This window comes from Echinops telfairi, unplaced genomic scaffold (genome assembly GCF_000313985.2).
Source record: "Echinops telfairi isolate 266 unplaced genomic scaffold, ASM31398v2 ScPeMD7_7420;HRSCAF=8458, whole genome shotgun sequence".
In the NCBI taxonomy this organism is placed as follows: domain Eukaryota; kingdom Metazoa; phylum Chordata; class Mammalia; order Afrosoricida; family Tenrecidae; genus Echinops; species Echinops telfairi.
The window spans coordinates 48,426,424-48,432,390 of record NW_022111320.1 but is presented as its reverse complement, the minus strand read 5'-3'; the positions used below and the strand labels follow the sequence as shown (position 1 = coordinate 48,432,390).

Here is a 5,967-nt window from a genome sequence, read left to right as displayed (position 1 = left end):
TCTTTTCTCCATGGATTGTAATGGTAGCTGGTGTTTTTCATATATAGCTTGCATTTTTAATCGTTTTATTAGGGGCTCATACAACTCTTATCACAATCCATACATACATCAATTGTGTAAAGTACATTTGTACATTCATTGCCCTCATCATTCTCAAAACATTTGCTCTCCACTTAAGCCCCTGGCATCAGGTCCTCATTTTCCCCTCCCTCCATGCTCCCCCCTCCTTCATGAACCATTGATAATTTATAAATTATTATTTTGTCATATATTGCCCTGTCTGACGTCTACCTTCACCTACTTTTCTGTTGTCCATCCCCCAGGGAGGAGGTCACATGTGTATCTTTGTAATCAGTTCCCCCTTTCCAGCCCACCCCACCCCTACTCACCCAGTATAGCTTGCATTATATTGAGGCAATTTCCTTCCAATCCTATCTTCTTGCGTGTCTTAATTAGGAATGGGTATTGAATGTTGTCAAATGCTTTTGGCTGTGTCTACTGATATTATCATGTGATTCTTGTCCTTCTTAGTTGTTGATGGATTTCCAGATGTTGAGCCAACCTTGCATCACTGGTATGAATCCCATTTGGTCATGATGAGTTATTTGTTTTATATACTTTTGTATTCTATTGACCACAATTTTGTGAAGGATTTTTGTATCGATATTCATTAGAGATATTGAACTGTAGTTCTCTATTCTTGTGAACTTTTTGCCCAGTTTGGTATCAGTGTTATACTAGCTTCATAGAATGTGTCTGAGAGTTTACCATCTTTTTCTATGCTTTAAAAGAGCTTGTGTAGAATTGGTGTCTGCTCGTCCTTGAATGTTTAGTAGAATTCTCCTGTGAACCCATCTGGGCCAGGACTTTTTTCAGTTGGTAGTTCCTTGATAACCATATCTATTTCTTCTTTTGCTATGAGTCTGTTCAGGTTCTTGACATCTATATGAGAAAACCTGGGGAGGGGTTGTTTTTCAAAGCATTTGTCCATGTCATCCAAGTTGTTGAATTCAGTGGAGTACAGACCTCCACAGTACTGTGCAGTTAATCTTTTAATTTCATTAGGGTCCATTGTACTTTCCCCTGTTTCATCCCTTATCCTTGATATTAATGTCTGTGCCTACCTACCTTTGGTTAGATTTGACAACAGTTTGTCAATTCTGTTAATCCTTTTGAAGAACCAACTTTTTTACTGAGTTGATTTTTTTTGCATTGTTTTATTGTTTTTCCACTTGTTTATTTCTGCCCTGATTTTTCTTTTCTTTTCTTTTGCTATTATAAGGGTTATTCTGTTGACTCTCTTCCAACTGGTGAAGGTTTTGTGATAGAGTATTGACTATAAGATTCTCATCCTTCTTCATATGTGCATTCATTGCTATCAAACATCCTCTAATAACTGCCTTTGCTGTATACCACAGGTTTGAATATGTTGTATTCTTGTTTTCATTAAGTTTCTAGAAACTTCCTTACTTCATCTCTAATTTCAGCTAGTATACAGTCCTTTTGAAGAAGAAATTTATTCATCCTCCAAGTATTTGCCTTTGTTTTTAAAATCTTTTCTTTTGTTGATTTCAAGTTTTATGGAGTAGTGGTCAGAGAAGGAAGTCTCAGTGACTTCTACATGTTTGAATTTATGCAAGGTTGACTTGTGCCCCAGCATGTGGTCTATCTCAAATATGTGCCATGTGCACTTGGAGAGAATGTGAAATTTTTTTTCCGTTGGGTGAGGATCTCTGAATATGTCTATAAGGTTGAGCTGACTAATTGTAGAGTTTACATCTGAAGCCTCCTTGTTGAGCATCTTGCCCACTAATTTGTCTTTTTTATTTAACCACAGCAAATAATTTTATAAGAATTTCAAATGAAGCTTTATAGTCAATGAAAGTACAGCACTTTGGATTGATCAAAATGCACAATTCATAAGAAATCAAATACACTTTACTTATTGACCATCTGACCACAGACCTTAAACAGCGAATGCTCCAAAAGCTGTACTTTCCAAAATTGCCTTTAAATAAAGTCTTAAATTGTAGCAACAAACAAAAAGACAAAATACAATTAAACAATACTGTAGTTTAGCAAAAGACACATAAGAAAATTCAAACCCCATGTCTTTGGGAGTTATAAAAAAAGTTATAAACATGTCTATAATGAAATCATTTTTATTACTTATACTAAGGTTAATGACATCTATTAAAATCAGGTTTAGAAAAGAAAAAACACAAAAATATGTAGCCCCATTATTTACCTGTAGAACTTGCTGGTTTATGCCTATATTTCAGCATTTACTTTATTATCACTGCTCTAATTTTGAAAATCAGATCCAAAGGATAAGGCAAAACCACCTATGAATTGGTACATCTCTTTATTTCTGTTTGTGAAAAATGTCCTTAATTTGTTGATGCAGCGAACAAATTTCAACTCTGATTATTATGCAAAAAAGAACAAGATAATCTGCTTTGCAATAAACTATAGAGTCCAATTGCACACAGACAACATGTTATATGAAAAAAATTACTAACTGAACTACAGGTATTAAATACTAAAAAAAGTTAACAGTTTATTATAATTTATTTTATTTAACAGTCTAAGATGTTGGTGGCCATCAGCAGTTCCAGTGCAATGTCAGGTGCAATTGGGAATTCTGGAATCTCAGTGGAGCTGTTAGTGTAGTGAACCTTGTAGGTAAAATACATGCATACTTTTGATAACACGTGATGGGATCTCTCCAAAATTGACTTCATTGGTTTCATTCTCAGCAAACTGACCTGGGCCACTCGACATGGCTTTTATTGTTCCTGATGTTAGTGCATGTTCTCTTTTTACAATAAATTCATGGCCATCGGAAGATATCAGTTTGACATGCATGGCATCTGGGCCTTCACAGCCACTGTAAGTTTTCTCCTCTCCATCCATTATTCTCTGATGAAATTCTAATTCACTTCCACAGGAACTTTAGTAGTCTCCTGGTGAGGCGAAACGCACTGAACTGGTAGCCAGCTTTCGTCTGGCGGAAGTACCCATGTCCTCTGCCTTCCTACATGTCTTAATCTGTCTTTCTTGAAGAGCGGTGTATTGAAGGTCTCCTCCTATGATAGTTGAACCTGTGATTTTTTTTCCATCTTCTGAAGGATTTGATTGCTGAATTTCGCAGGTCTCTTTTTGGGCACACATATATTTATTATGCTCACTGCTCTTGGTCTACTGATCCCTTAAACATTATATAGTGCCCATCCTTATGACTTGTTATGACCTACACCTCGAGATCGATTTTTTCAGAGACTAGGATGGCAACTCCTGCTTTTTAAAAATTGCCATTGGGTTGGTATGCTTTTTGCCAGCCTTTGATTCTCCACGTGTTTGTTTTGTTTTTTTTCCCAGTGTGGCAGTTACATAATCTTCTGTCAACTTGAGTGAAGGGGCAAGTCTAATTTCACCTTCACTTTTGAATGATAATTTTTCTGGATATATTATTTCTGGTTGATAGTTACTTTCTTTCAAGGCTTTGTATATGTCACCCCATTGCCTTCTTGCCTGTGTAGTTACTAGTGAGAAATCAGCACTCATTCTTATTGACGCTCTTTTGTAAGTGACAGTTCCTTTATCTCGTGCTGCTCTCAAAAGCCTTTCTTTATCTTTGTCCCTGTTAAAGGGCCTTTCTCATAGGGTTTAACCTATATGGACTTGGATCTTGAACGATAATTCAAGATGATAATCTTATTTTCCATATTTGGGAAATTATTTGGGATTATTTCTTTAAAATATCTTCTGGACTTTACTTCCTCTCTTCTCTTTTTGGAATTCCTATTATGCATATATCATTTCTCTTCATGTCTCTTTATGGCCTGTTCATTTTTACCCACTTGTTCTTCAAACTGAATAATCGCTGAGCCCTTGTCTTTTAGTTCATTGATTCTTCATTCCGTGTTTTTCATTCTACTTCTGTATTTTTCTAAGAAGCTTTTAATTTCTGTTATTTTATTATTAAGATCCAGAATTTCTAGTTGCTTTTTATTTAAGGTTTCTATCTCCTTACTCAATTCCTTGCTTTGCTTCTCTATTGTTTTTCTAAATTCTTCTAAAATCTTCCGTGTTCTCCTTTATCCCATTGTGAAAACTTAATGCTAGTTTTCAGATGTCTTTGTTGAGAATTTCATAGCATTAAGTGCCTGGAATATTAGGTTTATCTTTCATTGGCGAGTAAACAGAAAACTTCTTTGATTTGCAATTCCTTCCAAATGCTTCTTTTTGTCTTTCTGCTAAGTGACGTGAATGTGTTCTGAGAGACTACCTCCTGCTGGTATTGCTGGCTGTCTGAAAACTGTAAAGAACATAGTGATGACTCTCCTTGGTCTCTGCTGCCCCCACTTACCTCCATGGCACAGATTTGGAGAAATTGGATGGCTGGATGGCACTGGAGTACCTTTGGTTTGGGCCATTCCATCCACGTCTGTTACTAGCTGAGGGCTGATGCCAAGGGTGCTGCTGTCTCCTGGCTGCACCCCTGGCACCAGGATGTTCATTCCAGCACTGGTCTCCAAAGTGGCACCTGCTTTGAAGAACTGACAAATGGCCATGGACATGGTTAGCTTGCAGAGCTTTGTGGCTGAGACAGATGCAGTGCCGAGCAAATGCCGATCATTAGTTTTCAATAGGTCAAATCTATTCTTGAGATGATCTCTAAAATCATGCGGAGTAATTCCATCAGGACATTTACTCAAGGCAGATAAACCTGGGTTATTTGATAATCCCAACATTCACTGCTTCTTCAAGTTTGGCAAACCGCTGAGGCTTTCCTGAACTGACTTGCTCTGCCCTTCACAGGAGAGCTTTTGGCTTTGCATAGAGAGAGGCCTAGGGAAATATGGGCAGGGAATAATAGTAATAGAAGTTCCATTTCTTTGTGACAGGCAATGAACTCAGTACACACCTTATTCATTTCTTTTCCAACTATATACATGCTCTTTTTTGTGTACAATTTTTGTATGTAATTTTTATGGGGAAAAAAAAAGGCAGTCCTCAAGTTGCATATTCTCAGAAACTAAGGTCTGAAGGGGTCCGTGGGGAACTGGGGGAGCCTCCGTGTGCCTGCTCTGATATGGATCCTCTCCCATTCCTGTGGTTTCTTTCTCTCTTGCTCGCTCTCTTTTTTTTTTTTTTCCTCCAGGGAGATTCTGGCGGACCCCTAGTCTGTGAATTTAACCACACCTGGATGCAGGTGGGAATCGTGAGCTGGGGCATTGGCTGTGGCTACCCAGGAATTCCTGGAGCTTATACAGAAGTTAGTTACTATAGAGATTGGCTCGCTGGTCAAATGAATCAAACTTCTTCTCTGGACCCCAGAACTTTCCTCATCCTGTTTCTGCTTCTTCTGGTGCTGCCTCTGGGATTCTGGTGACCCTGTGACTGCCTCTGCCCCTCTTGTCTCTGAGTCTTTCACTTTATGTCTCCTTTAATCTCCCCTTTCTTCTCAATGCCCTGCCTTCAAATTGAGAGCCATTGGAAGTGGTTCTGGAGACCAGAAAGGGCCCTGGCCTGATGCCCTGGTCACCTGCCTAAACCTTGACTGTGGGCCTGAACCCTTCACCAGCTCACTGCCTCCTGGGAAGGGATGGTCATTCTGGTGAAGCATGATGGTTCCTTGATGTTTTGGAGAACACTGACCAGACGAGGGAGGCTTGATTGGACGTCATCTGTGTGGAAACCAGCAGGAGACCTGGTTCTGGTGAGAGGCGCTTCCCCAAGACTCTGTGGAAGCAGTCAGTTTGGAAGTGTCCAGTGAGAGTGTTGGAGATATCACCATGCCCCTGCTGAGGATTGAGGCCTGGGAATTCTGCATCTGAGGCAGTTGTCTGGGACCATGAGAAATTTCCCATACCTGCTATGGTGGACTCTTTGTGAGTCCCACAAGCCTTCCTGGAGCAACCCAACCTGGGAACCCTGTTCTTCACATCCAGTGACACCCAA

The 5,967-nt window shown here is 39.2% G+C and overlaps 1 pseudogene; it reads right to left on the bottom strand.

Moving 5' to 3' along the window:
* Positions 1 to 2,500: 2,500 nt before the first annotated feature.
* Positions 2,501 to 2,916, bottom strand: LOC101643920 (annotated as a pseudogene).
* Between the last annotated feature and the right edge of the window lie 3,051 nt (positions 2,917 to 5,967).